The sequence below is a fragment of the Nycticebus coucang genome, chromosome 14 (genome assembly GCF_027406575.1).
Source record: "Nycticebus coucang isolate mNycCou1 chromosome 14, mNycCou1.pri, whole genome shotgun sequence".
Taxonomy (NCBI): Eukaryota; Metazoa; Chordata; class Mammalia; order Primates; family Lorisidae; genus Nycticebus; species Nycticebus coucang.
Window position 1 is genome coordinate 89,813,914 of NC_069793.1, and position 19,417 is coordinate 89,833,330.

Here is a 19,417-nt window from a genome sequence, read left to right on the forward strand (position 1 = left end):
GGAGCCAGCAGGCCCTGGGGACCTGGCAAAGGGACTGTGTGACCGACCAGTCGGCCCCAATATGAGAGGTTTGTAGATTAAGGATAGGTGCAGGTTTACATTGTCATGGGGTGGCAGCTGTCGTTAAATAGAATTGCAGTGCAAGTAATCCCACTCACAGGTTCCTGGAATGCAGCCCTGATATCAAAATTGAATTCCTGATTGTCCACGCATCTGAGGGCTGTGTGCAGGATGATTATGGCAGTATATTCCAACAGCTGCCAAATAGTAAACTCAAGTGTGAAATCACTGCATTTCAAAATATCTTTATTAAATGAGGCTTAGCATAGAAATGCTAAGAAAGATAAACCATCCAAACCTTTTTTTTTTTTTTTTTTTGTTGTTACAAACTGACTTGTTCTTCTCTGAGCATAAACAAAATTCAGACTGTGAAATTAAGTCCCATAGCAACAAGGAGCAATGATTGGCCAAAGCAAGAATCATGGCTAACCATAGGCTAGTTTCCTTACGCACGCAATGCAAAACATCTATGAATCCACAGCTTGGAATCAGAGCCCAGTATGAATAACACACTGTCAGTACATACGCTGTTGACTTGCAACTCAATTTTCTTTGCTGAAAAATGTTCAATGATACCTCCATTATGTATTAATTTTCGTAGAGGTTAATATCTTTAGTAACATGTAGAAAGACGGTCTAAACAACATACTATTATACACCTAGCGTAATCAAACATCTGTATAGATCTTTCTATGTATCCGGCCCTTTTCTAGAATACAGAAATATTTTCAAATGTCTTCAGATAATCGTATGGAGTTATTAACATTCACCATCACAGTGGCCATTAAGAATGGGAGAAAGGTGCAACTGTCACGACCAAATCAAAAGCAAGAAATTTGGACTCAGGAAATTGAAATGCACATTTTAATTGTACTTTTCCATTTAAAGATATTACATTTTAATTTAAATTTAATTTCCTAATTTTAAATTTGATGTTTGGAAGAAGTAAATAGCATTATGTGCATAAAGGACATACTCTGAAGTCTGATGTACCATAAACACATAGTTAAATTGTTCTTTCTCTTCCTTCATTTCAAAAAAGAAGATGCAGCCCTACCATCCCAGCTACATTTGATTGTTGCGAGGAGAAAAGTGCATGTGGGTAGTACCATGTAGACGTTGTTGGTATTCAGTAACTATGACAAATCGACAAATTAATGTATTTGGAAGAAAAAATTATAAGCCAGAAAGAATGTGCAAGCACAAATAATTATTACAATAATTCACTGAGTACAAACTTTATGCCATATATATTCAAAGTTCTTTTTTTCTTGAGACGGAGTCTCACTCTGTCACCCAGGTGGAGTGCCGTGGCATCATCGTAGTTCACAGCAACCTCAAACTTTCTGGCTTAAGTGATTCTTCTCGCCTCCCAAGTAGCTGGTACTACAGGCACCCACCACAACATCTAGCTAGTTTTTCTATTTTCAGTAGAGACAAGGTCTCCCTCTTGCTGAGGCTGAGCTTGAACTCCTGAGCTCAAGCACTTCCCCTCCCTGGATAAAAAGAGGCTAGGATTAAAAGAGTGTTAGGATTATAAGCGTGAGCCCCCACACCTGACCTCTAGGTTTTTATAAGGATTATGTTATTCAAAATATTCTCTGATGTGGTTTTTTTTCTTTGTTACAGATGAGGAAACTGAGGTGAAAATGTGCCATGTAGCTCACATTTAACATATAAATACCTAAGATTAGAATGCAGGTAGAAGAATTAATAACTTTATCTACTATAGTAAACTTTCTCTCTGTTCACATTTTTAGAAATATACAATTTCTTTTAGTATTGGTAAGATGACATTGCAAGGATATTGTGCATTAACTGTATCTCCAGAAATAGCCACAAATAGAGACAATTTTAAATTCACTGACCTTGTATTTAGACAAATTACAGTGGGTATGAAATCCTAAGAAGAGTTTTATCAGAGTTTTTCTCATATCAAGGGGAAAACATTAAATTTTACTCTCGCTCTTTTTTGTGGGTGTGTTTATTTCAAGGCCTAGAGTGTAGACATGTCCCCACATTGGACGGGCAGGGAAGACATGGGCCTGCGTACAAAACTTGGAAAACAAAGGGGCCAGTTAGCAGCTCAGATGGCACTGCACACCATAGTTTAAGGCTTAATATGTGTGTATGTATGTGTAGACGCTTCAGGATTTGGGGATGAGACACCACTGGAATCATTAGCTGGTTCTTAATGAAGGCCTTGAGAAACTTCAGTAAATTCTCAATGGGCGTCCTGGCACTATATTGCATTTTGAACAGATCTATTGACAATTTCTTGGCATAAATATAGTGATTAGGTAGTGAAGCTAGAAATAATGATATGCCTCCTGTTCCGAGAATCATTGAACTTAATTCTGCACTGCCCGCGTGGCAAGCCTATTACATTTCCCAGAGATTACTTTGAAACTGGTCTTCCTTACTTGGCATTATAAATTCATTGATGTTGACTAATGCCCAATGCAATACCAGGAAATACATAAAGGATATTAATTCTTAAAAATGTTTTGGTGTGTTGGTGTGATAAATTCTTAACTCACTGGTAAATTTAGCCCTGGGACGATTACTTTTTTTTTTTATTAAATCATAGCTGTGTACATTGATATGATCATGGGGCATCATTCACTAGCTGTCTGTTCTAATGAAACTACCTGAAACTGTATTGGAACTCTGAGACGATTCTAGATGTTTTCTGTTTATATGTTAAGGTCATGGAAAATTTTTTTTTAAATCTTAAATTCTAATGGTTTTGTTGTTTCACAAGGTTTCCCATTTCTCTTATATTGGAAACAACTATGTCTGGAAGGCAGTGTACCATAATAGGGTCAGTAATCTTAGTTTCTGAGATACCAAATAGTAATGGTGTCATTTATCCTTTCCAGGGTCTGAGTTTCTTGTTCTCCAGAACAATGATTTCATTTATCTCTCTTAAACATTTTAACATTCATCTCTCTCCTGAGTCTTTCTCTTGATTCTCTTGTTTCTCTCGCTTCTTACTCTGTCTTATTTTAGTTCGTTTCATCTCTTCTTCCACCGGTAACTTTATATGACTTCCTTTTTTCAGGGCACTGTTCATGAATCTCTTGTCTTTAGATGTACCAGATACGATTCCTGAATTTTATGTCTCAACTTCCAGTCACTTAATGAATTGTTCTATATACACTCACACACGCGCAAAGAAAGTATAAATCTTAAAAAATAATTTTAAGCTTTTCCTCCTTTCCTGCATTATTTTTCAAAAAGTATCCTCTAATAGCCCCTTTTCATTAATCAGTAACATTTCTTTTGTAAATGACCCAATTTCTAGCCCAAACTGGAAATAGAAAATATCTATTGCCTCATGAAAATGAATGGCACACATTGACCCTTCCATCAGGAGTGTATTACCATCCCCACGGACCTCAAGCTTATAAGCACCTAAGAGTGAACATTTAAAAATTATTCTTCCCATCTGGAGAGAGTAATGTATTACCTCATCATTGCTTAAATGTGGAATGTAAATGTCTTAGCACAATAACTAAGAAAATGCCAGGAAGGCCATGTTAACCAGTGGGATGAAAATGTGTCAAACAGTCTATGAAACTAGTGTATGGTGCCCCATGATCACATTAATGTACACAGCTATGATTTAATAAAATAAATAAATAAATATAATCAGTTTGGTTCTCCTTAGGATTTTGACTATTTGTATGTTCTCTTTGAAATGCCAGTTAAACTTTTTACCAGTTTGATACTTCTTTAAATAGTCTATGTACTAATTCTTTAGAGACATAGGTACTGTGAATAATTTTTCGAATTATAATTTAAATGTTAACAGTCTTTCCATTTATGATTTGCTCATTCTATGTCTGATTCATTAATATTCCTATCATAATGCTACAACAGTGTACCCTCAGATCTCCTCTTTGAATTTCACGTTTAAGTAGAATTCTGTTTATGAGTTCCCTTATATCAATTCCACTAGTTCTTTTGGTCACCTTGATGTCAATAATTTCTATGTCTTTAAAAGAAATTGTGTACTTTGCTCTTTTTCAAGAGTCTTTGACCTCTTAAAAATTTTGTTTCACTTCTTTGTACTTCTACGGTATTGTAACATTGACTTGAAAAATAACCACCTGTTAGTTTTTATATTTAATTTAATTAATTTATAGGTTAAATTGAGATTCTCATTTTTAGGTTATTGAATCTTCTTATTTCTAAACATGACATTTCTCTACAATATTTAGATTGTATATACTATGTTATATATATTCATGGTTGCCTTATAATTTTTATCATGCATATAATTGGTATTTTGTATTTTATATATTGTCGCACATGGTTGACTATCCTTAGTTTCAAATAATGGTGGCTAATGTAAATATTCAAATGATAGTCTATTAGATCATATGAGAAAGGATTAATGTGGGATGGGAAGACTCATAATGACTTCTTAGAGGAATTGGATTGGAGAGGAGATATTGGTAGGAATGAATGAAATATTCCGGGGAAGGAAACTATAAAAGCATATTTTTTGAAATATGCATACATGCACTGAACACCATGAATATTCAGTGATCTATTGTTTGGTGGAATGGGGTTGAATTCTGTGGACTTAAGTATGATCTTCCAAAATACATTATGAGAGTTCAATTGAGAATTATTTATTATGAGAAAAATAGAACCTTTTCTATTGTTTAGCACCAATTTATTTGTTTGGTTTTGTTTATATTTTTATTTAGTTACAATTTAGAAAAATAGTGAGAATGTAGATTTTGCCCTGGTAATATTTATCTCTAAATACACTTAAGCTATCGGTTTGGCTAATTTTACTTTCACTATTTCTAAAGGCAGCAATAAACACAATAATATGAGCTATATTTACTCCAGAGCCCTACTACTGAAGGTAAATTTTTAAGTTGATACCCTGAATAATTTTACTGTTTTTGTTTTAGTAAATTCAGCTTTGTAAAACAAAGCTATGTAAGTCAGCACATTATTTATTTCCATATCTATAATGTAGCATTTAAAGCCATTTATTTTAATAATAATATATGGTTCAATTTAATTAGCTTTAACTGCACTCATTGAATATTCTTGAGAAGAAAAATTTTCTCATGCTATTCCAATATTAACAAATAGTGAAAGGCAGTGAATAAAATGTGAACTCAGAAAATAATTATATGAGAAGAACATGGAACTGTATAAGGTGAATGCTGAGGTTAATATTAATGCCAGAAAAGAGTCTATTGATTTGGGGGCAAGTGTTTAAAAAATATAGACAGAAAATGGAACAGTTGATGAATAACAATTGAATATTTAAGGTACTATTTTGAATGAACAACAAAAAAAGGAAAATTGCTGTGCATGTTTTACAATGCACAAGCTGAAGAAAGTTTTAACTCAACTTAAATTTTGCTTAAAGATTTTGAAAGCCTAATAATATTTCACTGATAAGCTTAACACATAAATACTGTAGAGGCACATAAATGAGATAAAGTTTATGCAATTCTAAAATAACTATTGTTTTGCCACATGAAATTAAACACTGAAAAGGGATATTTAGGAAATTAACAGACCACAAACAAAATTTACATCCTTAGTTTCAGTGTATGAAAAATAAAGAGCTAGTATCTAACCTGAAGACTACATAATAAATGTGTGTCCAAAGAGTTTAACAAAATAAAAATGTGAGGACTATAATTTCATTTGTAGGTGTGTATATATATATATGCATGTGTGTGTACTTATATAGAAGTTTCTTTCATTTTTTCATTGAGGAAAAGCTATTGTTGATATAGTTCAACAACAGTGGTTCTTGAAGACAAGCAATTTTGATTTCTACATAGAACTCTTGAACCAAAAATAAATATAACAAGTAGGCTGGAAGTATTTATATTATACCCATGAATGACAGGTAATATTTTTTTTTTTACTTTTACAATTTTTGTAAAGGACATTTACAATTAGCAAATATACTCAATATTTTTCAATTTTTGTTACAAATCAAAAACAGGAAAAAATATATGAAAAACTAGTTTCATTGGTGTTTTTACCCATTCTGGACATTAAAGAAATTTTCTAAGGCTTAACTGTGCTTATTATATAGCTCCACATTTATTGTGTACACCAGTGTCAACCATTTAGACTTTTATAAATAAAGGCATTGCTGATCTTACTGAACATTTTCTTAGAGAAATGAGTGTTCTGTTGAATTGTAGCTATGTTTGATAGAACTGCCAAAAGCCATATATAAAATTATTAAAAGTAAAATCTATTATACTTAAGTTCTTCCTTACTTGGGAGAGAAAATCGTATATACAGGGTGTCCAAAAAAGTTCATGTGCAATTTAAAATATACAACTACATAATATATATTTTATACACAATTTATATATAACATAGATATACTCAATCTACATTTTATTGAAAAATAAATGTTTGGGAAAATATATCAGACAGTTAAACTTTTTTGACTGTCTGATATATTTTCCCAAACATTTGATAAAAGTAAATTGTGGACAGAAAGAAGCCTTACCTAGCAGACAGTGAAAACATATGTTTAAAGCACTAGGGATGGAAAAGACAGATCTATTGAAGAGAATAGAAATTCCAGAAACAAAGTAAGTATATATTGAAGGAAAAATTGTTTTATATTTTATGTTAAAAAAATCCTCTTAAAGGGGCGGCGCCTGTGGCTCAATCGATAGGGCGCCGGCCCCATATACCGAGGGTGGCAGGTTCAAACCCAGCCCCAGCTGAACTGCAAACCAAAAAATAGCTGGGCGTTGTGGCGGGCGCCTGTAGTCCCAGCTACTCGGGAGGCTGAGGCAGGAGAATCGCTTAAGCCCAGGAGTTGGAGGTTGCTGTGAGCTGTGTGATGCCACGGCACTCTACCGAGGGCCATAAAGTGAGACTCTGTCTCTACAAAAAAAAAAAAAAAAAAAAAATCCTCTTAAAGAACAACAAATCCCACATGGTTGAAGTATGAAGAAGAATAATATTACAAAATCTTTAAAGAATTAACTCTTTATATGTAAAGATTTTTTCCAAAGTCATTTTAGAAAATGCCACAGAACAGAACAAGTCTAAAAACAGAAAGTGGTGATGTACTGTAGAAAAATTATAAACATCCAATAAATGTACAAAAATTATACTCTCTAATAACTTAGCAATGCACATTAGAAAGTAAAATGAAATTTTCATTATCAGATTAATAAAGAATAAAAATAACACTACCCAGAATTCTTCCTTTTTTTTTTTGGAGTTTTTGGCCGGGTCCGGTTTTGAACCTGCCACCCCTGGTATATGGGACTGGTGCCCTACTCCTTGAGCCACAGGCGCTGCCCACTACCCAGAATTCTTTAGCTTGTAGGCAAACAGTACCCTCTATAGGCAAATACATGTGAAAAGCCTGGAGGGAACTTTCGGTAGATCTCTTATGGAGATCAATTTTCCATTGTGATTCAAAACCTTCCAAATTGCCAACTTTTAGCAGTTCCTCTTTTAGTAATTTATCATAAAAATCCTTTTGACATGTATTATGTATAATAGTTTTTCTCATATAAGTTTATAAGTTTATAAGAGGAAAACTTATAGTATAAAAATGCATACATCATTTCAGTCTAACAGTGGGATATTACACTGCAATAAAGAATAATTGTGCAGCTGTCTGTGTGTGCAGAGATGTTCATAATACTTTTGAGTGACAAAGCATATTAATAGGAGTGTGTAGAATTTGAACTATAAAAATAATATAAAGCCACATGTGATATACAATGTGTATTACTCTATACCAGTGGTTCTCAACCTTTCTAATGCTGCAACCCTTTAACACAGTTCCTCATGTTGAGGTGACCCCCAAACATAAAATTATTTTCGTTGCTACTTCATAAAGGCAATTTTGCTACTGTTATGAATTGTAATATAAATACTTGATATGCAGGCTGTATTTTCATTGGTCGTGACCCACAGTTTAGAACCACTGCCCTATACTATAGTTTTATTTTTTTAGTTATTTCAATATATATAAGGGGTACAAGTGGTTTTTGTTACGTAGATGAGCCGCACTGTGTCAGAGTCATGGATTTTAGTGTGTCTGTCATTCAAATAGTGTACTTTGTACCCATTAGGAGTTTTTGATCTTGGAAACTCCAAAGACTCCTTGAAAAGACTCCTAGAATCAACAAATTCAAAAATGTGTCAAGTTAAAAAATTAATGTACACCAATCAGTAGCATTCTGTACACAAAAAAGCTGAGAATAAAATCAAGTAGTCAATGCCATTCACAGTAACTGCAAAGAAAAATACAAGGAAAGAAATGCTGAGGAATACATTTAATCAGAGAAGTGAAATATCTGTACATGAGAACTGGGAAAAAAGTAGATGTTTGCACAGAAAAAATTTCTACATATGCATTAATAAAGACTTATGGAAGATGTTTTAAACATCTTAATGAAAAAGGATGGTATTACCATGGTACTGAGGAGGATATGGATAAAATAATAAACAAATCGATAGTAAGTACTTTCTGTGCACTAGTCAATCTAATGTTTTACTTACATTTTTAAATTTTGCACCCACAACAATTCTCAGAGGCATAATAATATCTTTCCTATTACACTTGGTGAAGAAATTTAAGCCTAATGTCAATCCACGTGCCCAGGTCACTCAGATGCTAAATGGCAAAGTCAGATGGAATGCTAGTGTGCTTTATTCTCAGGGACTGTGAACTGGGTCAGGGAAGGTGCCGAAAGTTAAGAAGAAAGGTAGGAACAAGGTCTGGGAGAATTGGTCAAATGTATTTCTTTTTTTTTTTATTTGTTTATTTATTTATTTTTTATTAAATCATAGCTGTGTACATTGATATGATCATGGGGCATCATTCACTAGCTTCACAGACCGTTTGACACACTTTCATCACACTGGTTAACATAGCCTTCCTGGCATTCTCTCAGTTACTGTGCCAAAACACTTACATTCCACATTTACCAAGTTTCACATATACCCTTGTAAGAGGCACCACTGGTGTAATCCCACCAATCCCCTTCTCTCTACCCTCCCCCTCCCTCCCTCCCCTCCCTTTCCCCCTTCCCCCTATTCTTAGGTTGTAACTGGGTTATAGCTTTTATGTGATAACCTTAAATTAGTTTCATAGTAGGGCTGAGTACATTGGGTACTTTTTCTTCCATTCTTGAGATACTTTACTAAGAAGACTATGTTCCAGCTCCATCCATGTAAACATGAAAGAGGCAAAGTCTCCATATTTCTTTAAGGCTGCATAATATTCCATGGTGTACATATACTACAATTTATTAATCCATTCGTGGATCAATGGGTACTTGGGCTTTTTCCATGACTTAGCAATTATGAATAGGGCTGCAATAAACATTCTGATACAAATATCTTTGTTATGATGTGATTTTTGGTCTTCTGGGTATATGCCCAGTAGAGGGATTACAGGATTGAATGGCAGATCTATTTTTAGATCTCTAAGTGTTCTCCATATCTCTTTCCAAAAGGAATGTATTAATTTGCATTCCCACCAGCAGTGCAAAAGTGTTCCCTTTTCTCCACATCCACGCCAACATCTCTGGTCTTGGGATTTTGTGAGACTAGCCTAAGTCTCAAATGTATTTCTATTCTTTATTCTATTTAGGAGTAACAACTATAGCCTGGGTGCAATGGCTCACACCTGTAACCTGAGCACTCTGCGAGGCCAAGGGGGATGGAATTCGAGATCAGCCTGAGCAAGAGAAAGACCCTGTCTCTACTAATAGTAGAAAAACTAGCTGGGTGTGGTGGTGCACACCTGTAGTCTCAGCTGCTCAGGAGGGTGAGGGAAGAGGGTAGCCTTAGCCCAGGAATTGGAGGTTGCTGTGAGCTATGACACCACAGCACTCTATCCTGGGCAACAGGGTGAGAATCTGTCTCAAAATAATAACAATAATAATAATAATAACTATAGTTATTATATATTGTTTTAAGAACATTTTCACAAATATTTACTCAGAAAAAAAATGTATCATGATAAAGCTAGGAAGAAAATACAGATTAAATTCCATTTCACAAGTGAAGAAATGAAATGTCACAAGTAAAAGCTTTGCTCAAAGCTGCACAACCTAATTGGTGTAGCAAGTGGACATTAAGAGCTGTGTCCACACACTGGTTTTGCAAACTATAAATCTTTAAATACATATGTTTAGAGGAGCTATAATTTCAAGATGAGAGCACTTTATAGGGATGGTTGGAGTCAATTTAAAGGGCATTATGAATTTTCATTGAGTTTTTAATGAGCCAAATGTGCAATTCCTTTACAGGCCTACTTTTCATATGAAAGTGGCCATACATTTTGGGTACTATCTTAGCAGAGTAGATTTCTGGAACATATTTGAATAAATATACTCCTTTCTGAACCCAAGGTAAGTTTCATGGAGAGTGTCTTCAATTATCACTCAACTATTATATACCCATGGAATAGTGTACATACACAAGGGTCCTACAGAGCCTAGTTTAAGAGAAAAATGTGGAGAACATAACTGTTTTGGAGAAAGTATAAACAAAGTGTAAGATCATAGGCATAATTCTCTGTAAGTCCTGCCAGGTCTACAAAGTAATCATAGGGTACACGACCTAATTTTTTTCTTTTTTTTTTTTCCTTCAGATTGTGAACTTTTATTTTTTATTTATTTTTTTTTATTAAATCATAACTGTATACATTGATATGATCATGGGGCATCATATACTCGCTTCATAGATCATTTGACACATTTTTATCACAATGGTTAACTTAGCCTTTCCGGCGTTATCTCAGTTACTGTGCCAAAACATTTATTACAGGGGTATTTGCGAAACTTGGTAAATGTAGAATGTAAATGTTTTGACCTAATTTTTTTCATCAAGCCTCTGAAAAAAAAAGGGTCATTCCTATTTGTGAAACTTAGGAGGTCGACACACCAAAGATTCCCCAGGTGTAGAATGGAAATTTACTGAAATTAAACTCCATGTATTTCACACTATACCACAATACCTCTTTTCCCCTGAACAACTGAACTTCTCACTAAATGTTGAATCCAAAATTTATGTGAACGTAATGTTAAACGTCTTGTATTTATGTTCAGATAACTCAAACAAAACAGTAGGTTTTTAACAGTTTATTACTGGACCTAGTCTTAGTATTTATTGTATTAATGACACCATAAGATCACTTATTTAATTTTTGATATGCATAAGCATACTTCATTTAAACTTTTTACTAATTGAAAAATTATTACATTTTCAAATTTCCAGAGAAATTATGTTCAAAATCCAGTTTGAGAGAGTTTCACAAGATATAATAACATCATTTATAATAAGAGTACCGATATTTCAAATATGTCAAATTATATGTTAAAACATAACAATCATGTTAAAACATGATTTGGTTTTTCTAGTTTGGGTTAGAAAGAAAAAAGGGAAAATAGTTAGAAGGTGAATGTAAATGTCATCATCTGTACAAAAAAGGAGAAAAAAGTTGTGATTTGAAAAATAGCACAGACACTCAAGTATGAAATATTTCTTTTCTGATCATCAAAAACATGCTATCAAATATATTTTAGTGTTTACAATGAGCTATCTTCAAAATGATAATTAGACTTTGAAATTCAGTTCTTCAACCTCAGGAATTGAAAAGTGATAGTCATAGAATAAAATGTTAGTAAGAGAAGAAAAAATTTAAGGCAGAACATAGTATAATATTATATTCAAATTATGATGTTATAATTTGTTTTTAAAATTATTTTAACATAGTACAGTATGTGAGTCATATCCATATATTACACATAATCCATCCAACAATATTGCATGTATTCAAACACACAGTATAGTATACTCATTAACTGCATTTGCTATGGACAGAATTATATAATTCTTTATTCGCTTTTTACAAATTGCAACAAATATAATCACATATAAATGTTTTTTGTGGACTCTTTCCCTTTTCCATGTTGATAATCTAAAATTTTTACTAGATTAGTAAAAATAATGTGCCATATTCCTAACATCCAATAAACATACATGTCAGTACCTTATACATAAATAAATTAATATAGGCAGATTTTAGGTTTTTAATGTCACCATGTTTTGTCTTAGAATGAGATCATACTAAATATTATTTTTTATGTTTTAATTACTCAGTGATACTTATCTGCAGTGGGAACTGGCATAGTTCTAATTTCCTCCTTTAAATTGTTTTATGTAAGTATATAGCATAGAAAAGTAATACTTTTTCACTTAGTAGGCATGCTGTTTGTTTTTGTTCCTGAACTGCAGTAATTTTAAGTTCATTGAATGGATTCTGAGGACAAAAACTATTGAATTTTTGTTGAAAGGAAATGTCTGTGTGTGTTTTATGAGCATTTGAAAATTTAAAGAGGTTTTCAGAATGGCTTTTAAAATATGTAACATTTCATAATTCTAGTACGAGTAAATAAGAGTACCTTTCATTCTGTATTTTGAAAACATGATGTTATAGCTTTTGTTTATGTCTCCAGACTCATATGGTATAAAACAATACCTTACTATTTTAATTTCCATATTCTAGGCTGCTTACAACTTTGAGCACTATTATATACTTTTAGAGTCTGTATTTGTTCTTCTGTAAATTGTCTATGCATAACCTTTTATCATTTTTCACATTTTTTTCTTTTCCTTGTTATTTGCAAGTCTTTGTAGTATAAATATAAATCCTTTGTCACCTAGAGTGAATATATTTTCTTGCTATATATTGATCGCATTTTTCATCATGTGAAAGTTATAAATTTAAATATAGCCAAATACGATTACCTTTCCTTAGCATCTGGAGATTTCCCATTGTTGTCAACATGTATTTTTACTTTCCTGACAGAATTTATTGTCCAGATGTAAATATTTAATTCACTCTGAGTGTGTTGAGTGTGTGTTTGAATCGTTTCTAGTGTATATTTTTGGAGGAATCACCGTTTACTTTTTAATTTTGTTTCAGATATTTTTAACTAAAAACCTGAGAATATGGAATGGATTTCCATTTAGTCAGACATCACTTTTTGACCCTCAAGTAAATGTATGTAGTATTCTTTACACACATCCAATGCCTCCTGTTAAAGATTTAGGGTTTTGTCTCTATGAAAAATGAAACATATTTTCATATTTTCTTCTCATGTGTGTAATGCTAAAATACAGAAAGGATCAGATCAATGAAGCAATAACATTTTTTAACACAAAATGCCTCTTATTACTTTCTAAGTTTCTAATTACATAATCATCAAAAGGTGATTCTTTTATCTCTTCTTTGAAATGTCACTAAATATAATCATGCTTTCACTCAAAATTTGGTCCAAATGATTATTTCTGAAAAACAGTATCCACGGTTAAAATTCACGTCCAAGTTCTTATTCCATATGCATGGTTATCTTGACTTTAGACAGTCAACGTGTAGAAAGAGAGATGTCTGGCATTATTGGATGATCAACTTTCTATTAAGTATTCCCAGTTACCGGCTATGTGTCTTTGAGCAATTGAAACTTAATTGGTATCTGTAAGATAAGAATAAATCTGATCTAAAGGTACTATCCAAGTATGAATGAGGGCTAAGATGGCACTTGGGAAACATACAAATGCTATGAATATACAAAAGCAGTGACCAGAACTTTTAAATTCTTCAGAAGCAAGAATATATTATATAATTCTTCAGAAGCAAAAATATATTATATATACATACATACATACATACTTATATATACATATTATATAAGTATATAAAATATAAATATATATATACATATATATGTATTTTATTTTTATTTTTTTGACTGGAATGCCCCTCTCCCAGCCTGGATGAAGTGCCAGGGCATACCTCACAGCAATCTCAAAGTGATCCTTTTGCCTCAGCCTCCCAGGTAGCTGGGCCTACAGAAACCAGCTTGATTCTTGGCTAATTTTTCTATTGTTAATAGAGATGGGGTCTCACTCTCATTCAAGCTGGACTGGAACTCCTGAGCTCAAGCGATTCTTCCGTCTCAGCCTCCCAGAATATTAGGGTTACAGGCCTGAGCCACGGCTCCCGGCTGTATTTCTTTTCACCCTTACTTGAATTGTATTAACAGCTATTTAGAGCTAATTATACTGAATCTATCTTTAAAGCTAAATTTACAGTGCTTATATCTGTCAGAGTTTCTATTTATCTTAAAATTTACTGTGCCATGGGCGGCGCCTGTGGCTCAAGGAGTAGGGCGCTGGTCCCATATGCCAGAGGTGGCGGGTTCAAACCCATCCCCGGCCAAAAAAAAAAAAAAATTTACTGTGCCATTATATTCAATCCATTAAATTACAGTCATTAGATGCCTATTAAAGATCTGTGATAGGAGGTGGAACAGTCAAGTTCACAAACTCGTCCTGCCCTAAGGGCTGTGTGCCTCATTGCTGAATGGTACTAAGGCCACCTTCAAAGCACTCTCTTTGTGAAGCAGTGGACTGATACCAGCACCTACTGCCCCCTTAAAAGCAGTTGTGGAACTCTTTTTCTGGAACGACCATCAGAGCTGTCATCCTATGAGGCCTGACAATAAAGTTTGCAAACTCATCCTAGAAAAAGTGATACCTACTTCATTGCTGAATATCACTTTCGATAGTACAGTCCACCTTTGAGGTATCTCCACTGGCCTTCTGGGGATGGTAGTGGTATTTAGCAATGAGGTATGAAGCATGCTTTCTCTAGGATGAGTTCATGAAATTCATTGTCTAACCTATATGTAAAAGTTAACTAGTAATGCAAAGAAATGAACTTAGGGAACACTACATACCATTTTTCCAATGAATATTAGATTAAATAACAAATAAGAAAACTGAACTTTCAGTGTCATGTGACAGGTAAAACTCTTGTGTGTTTTCTCACACTATAGAGCTTTTCTGGGCCAACTCATGAAAAAGCAAAGCAGATGTTCAGCCCCTTGCTATTAATTACTGGGCCATTCAATCTACCTAAGAATTCTCTAGGGATACCCATTTGGATGTTCTTTTTGGTCTGAAATCTCCTTATAGTCCTTTTAAAATTGAAATTTATTTTCTAATATTACCCATGTGCTTACCCACGCTGGTGATGTTCTTAACATCCATCGTGATATTTCCACCTTTCAATATTTTCTTTAAGCAGGGATTAAATTCTGACATTTGAAAGCATGCCCTTTGGAGATATGACTTTCATCTCCAACAGTACTTGACTATTATCCTTAGGAGAAGTGCTTAACTGCAACGCCATTTCCCCCTTTTAAAAATAAAGATAAAATAGAATTTATTCAGAAGGACTTCATGATGAATAAATAGAACAATTGATACAAAATCCTTAGTACAAAATTTTAACTAAACTTAAGAAAACCTTTGTTTTAATGATTTTATTATGAAGAGCTTAGTGAAATTATATGTTGGTAATTATTATAATTATAATAATGATCATGGTAGCTATTTTTATTGATTTAACCTCTTTTAGCATTTTTTTCAAGGTTTCTTCTCTAACTTCTACTCATTTATCAAGGCACAGCTAAATTGCAGCCTATTCTATAAAGCTTCTTCCAAAATTTTTATGTAACCAATTTCTTCATTTTCTGGACCAAAAATATCCCCTATTTTTAAATAGTCTTTCTTTTTTTCTTTCCCTGTCTATCTTTTTGCTTTTTTTTTGCGGTTTTGTTTTATATACATATGCATACTTGAATTTCTGAAATTCTGTTAAGAAAAAGGCATATTTCATACTACTGTGTATGTAGGATAATATTTTTTAATGTTAAGTTTTATTTTTTAGAATATTTAAATTATTTCTAGATTTATTTATGTAGGTTATGAGCTCTTTAAAGGTAATGACCGTAGCTTATGATTCTTCCCTATTCCTAAAACACCTACACAGAGCTACTTTACTATTGATTCTTTTTGTTGTTTGTTTTCTAAAGTGCCTTAACTCCAGAACAGTACAAGTCAGCTGTGCAAGAGAAAGAGTCAGGAATTGGTTTGCTCCAGAGTGTAACCAAGAATGGAGAAAATTCCCATCCATAGGCTTAAATATAGTGCTGTTTACTGTTGAGTCTTAAAAACATTTCTTAAGGTGAAATATGGTAAGAAAGGAAAGAGGGCTGAATTCATATACTGTAACTCTATTTTCTCTCCAATCTAAAAATGTATTTTATTGGATGCCACAGTTTTCATTACATAGAATGTACCATCCAGATGATCCTCAAATATTATAAATTAAGTCAGTAAAAAAATCCTATCATTTTAAGAAGGCTTTTGAAAACTGAGGTTAATAATTTGGACTATGAAATTGGGGGGTAAATTTAGGGTCAAGGAGATATATCGAGTAGTTTTATGCATAGTGTGCCCTCATTTCCATGTAATATTTTCTTTGAGTGATGTCATCATTTCTTAGTTCCCTACATTAATTTATCACAGAGAAAAAGTTTCTTTCTAAAAAATTCCATGGTCTCAAATGATCTGTGATTATCAGGTGAATTGAACTTTATTGTCTTTAAATCTTATGTATAATCAAAAATGAAGTTTGGGAATCTTCAACTAATTTACCCAAAGTTTTGTATATTATTTGTGATAGACCTCCATATCTTCAGAAAAAATTGATTTTATCTAATTAATTTTTCCAGAACATCAATTCTGGGGAAACTTGTACAAAGAGAGAGACGGTAGAAAGATTTTGCTTTGGGGGGGAAAAGATGAAAAGAGAAAATTATTTTTCTTCTGAAAAATTTAAGTAACCAAATACGCCTCTATTCCCTCATAGCGGTAGCCCTGTGCGCATGTAAGGTTCATAGAACAAGCTACATGTTAATCAGTGTGTATTTATTGTCCTTTATTTGATATTCTGTTTATACCTCTTGTTGTGTTTTCCTGCTTCCAATAGATTTATATTGGGTCTTGCCTTTGAGAATGCAGGTATTGCAAGGCAAAAATATCAGTGACATATTTAAATAAAATACATAAATCCTTCAATTTTCGATTGAAAAATACCTTCACTCATGCTCATGGAATATCTATGTCTACAACTATAACAAAAACCCAATGTTGATTTTAAATTTTATACAAAGATATAATTGTTCCGGCTTGTCTTCCCAGTACCTCATCTCTGAATTCAGAGGCAAAATGTTTAGTTAATGTTAGGTCTTTTAAATGTTTTGTTTTATATGTCAGTATCTATTCATTTTATTGAAATTATGAAATGTAATTTAAGATAAAAATACCTATCATGTATAAACCTAACGTTTTACAGGAAGTACAGAATCAGACAAGTCTGATGACTGTCACACGGATAATTGTGTGACACTGCATTCTGGAACGGATAGCAAGAATTTACTGGGCCCCTGAAACAGAGGAAATTTTAAAAGCAAAAGCGTAGGCAAAGGAAGATACGCTTGTTCTACTTCATAGAGACATAATTTGAAGATGATGGATTTTATTCAATGATGCCACATAGTTTGGGGAAATTCCCTTTAGAATGTGCTCAATAGTTTGAAACTTTTCAAGAAATGTACACCTAATTCTAGGTGCTAGAAATCTTCTCTCACCATTAAAAATCTCATAAGCAACCTCATAAACTCATAAATAATTTTTTGTGGATAAGTATTAACATATTGCCCAAGGACAATTTCTGCAATAAAATTAAATGTATTCTACTTTCTTTTCAAAGAAAACACGTATTAATTTATCTTAATATTTCATGTTAAATTTTAATATGACAGAGTAGGTAATATTAATAGTTTAAAAATTTATCAGTTAATTTTATGTTTTTATAAAGCTTGGCTATAGTGACGTTATTAGACACTTTTAGTGCACTGATTGGTGATGTCAGCTACTAAAATAGGTAAAGGAAAACAAAATATCCTTGATATATGTATTAGTCAATTTAACTTAATAAAGGGAAACACTTGAAGTGTGCCCAGTGAAATAGTATGATGCCCTGTCTTTGCCTGCCAAACAAATTTAAAACAAAACAAGAGAGAGAGGGAAGGAGGGAGGGGTGTGGGGCCTTGGTGTGTGTCACACCTTCTGGGGGCAAGACACGATTGCAAGAGGGACTTTACCTAACAATTGCAATCAGTGTAACCTGGCTTATTGTACCCAGGTTACACTTTGTATGAATCCCCAAAATAAAAAAAAAAAAAAAAATTAAAAAAAAGAACACAAAAAAACAAAATTAGTAATTTGAAAGGGATCTGGAAGAGCAAAGTGTACAGAGAAAGTTTTGGAGCAAGAGTAATATTGAAGAAGGGTTTTTTTCTTCCATGTAGCTTTGTTTTTTTTGTTTTTTTGTTTTATATTAAATCATAGCTGTGTTTTTATAGACCATTTGCATATTTTCATCACACTGGTTAACATAGCCTTCCTGGCATTTTCTTAGTTATTGTGTTAAGACATTTATATTCTACATTTACTAAGTTTCACATATACCCTTGTAAGATGCACCGCAGGTGTAATCCCACCAATCACCCTCCCTCTGCCCATCCTCCCCCCTCTCTCTCCTCCCTCTCCCCCCTCTCTATATTCTTAGGTTATAACTGGGTTATAGCTTTCATATGAAAACCATAAATTACTTTCATAGTAGGGCTGAGTACATTGGATACTTTTTCTTCCATTCTTGAGATACTTTACTAAGAAAAATATGTTCTAACTCCATCCATGTAAACATAAAAGAGGTAAAGTCTCCATCTTTCTTTAAGGCTGCAAAATATTCCATGCTGTACATATACCATAATTTATTAATTCATTTGTGGGTTGATGGGCACTTGGGCTTTTTCCATGACTTAGCAATTATGAATTGGGCTGCAATAAACATTCTGGTACAAATATCTTTATTACAATGTGATTTTTAGTCTTCTGGGTATATACCTAGTAAGGAATTATAGGATTGAATGGCAGATCTATTTTTAGATGTCTGAGTGTTCTCCAAACATTTCGAAGAGAAACTTCTCTGAAGAAGACAGGCGTACAGCCTATAGACATATGAAAAAATGCTCATCATCCTTAATCATCAGAGAAATGCAAATCAAAACTACTTTAAGATACCATCTAACTCCAGTAAGATTAGCCCATATCACAAAATCCCAAGACCAGAGATGTTGGCATGGATGTGGAGAAAACGAGACACTTCTACACTGCTGGTGGGAATGCAAATTAATACATTCCTTTTGGAGAGATGTTTCCATGTAGCTTTGTAAAAACAGAAAATGACAGTGCACATTGTAGAACTGAGTCCAAATATGCTTTTGCTGAAACATTTCATTTTATTAGGTCTTTAGCAAGGAGGATTATAGATTTATCATTGTCATCACTGCATTTGCCACTGGCAACAGGATGATAATATTGAAAG

At 33.2% G+C, this 19,417-nt stretch overlaps 1 protein-coding gene and 1 non-coding gene across 2 annotated transcripts in view; one reads left to right on the plus strand and one right to left on the minus strand.

Moving 5' to 3' along the window:
* CNTN5 (contactin 5) overlaps positions 1 to 19,417 on the plus strand; it is a 1,447,249-nt gene that overhangs the window by 236,982 nt on the left and 1,190,850 nt on the right. The gene's annotated exons all lie outside the window — the stretch shown is intronic.
* Positions 15,991 to 16,114, minus strand: LOC128566212 (small nucleolar RNA SNORA46). The gene has a single exon (XR_008374500.1). It is a non-coding gene; the product is annotated as a small nucleolar RNA SNORA46 (small nucleolar RNA).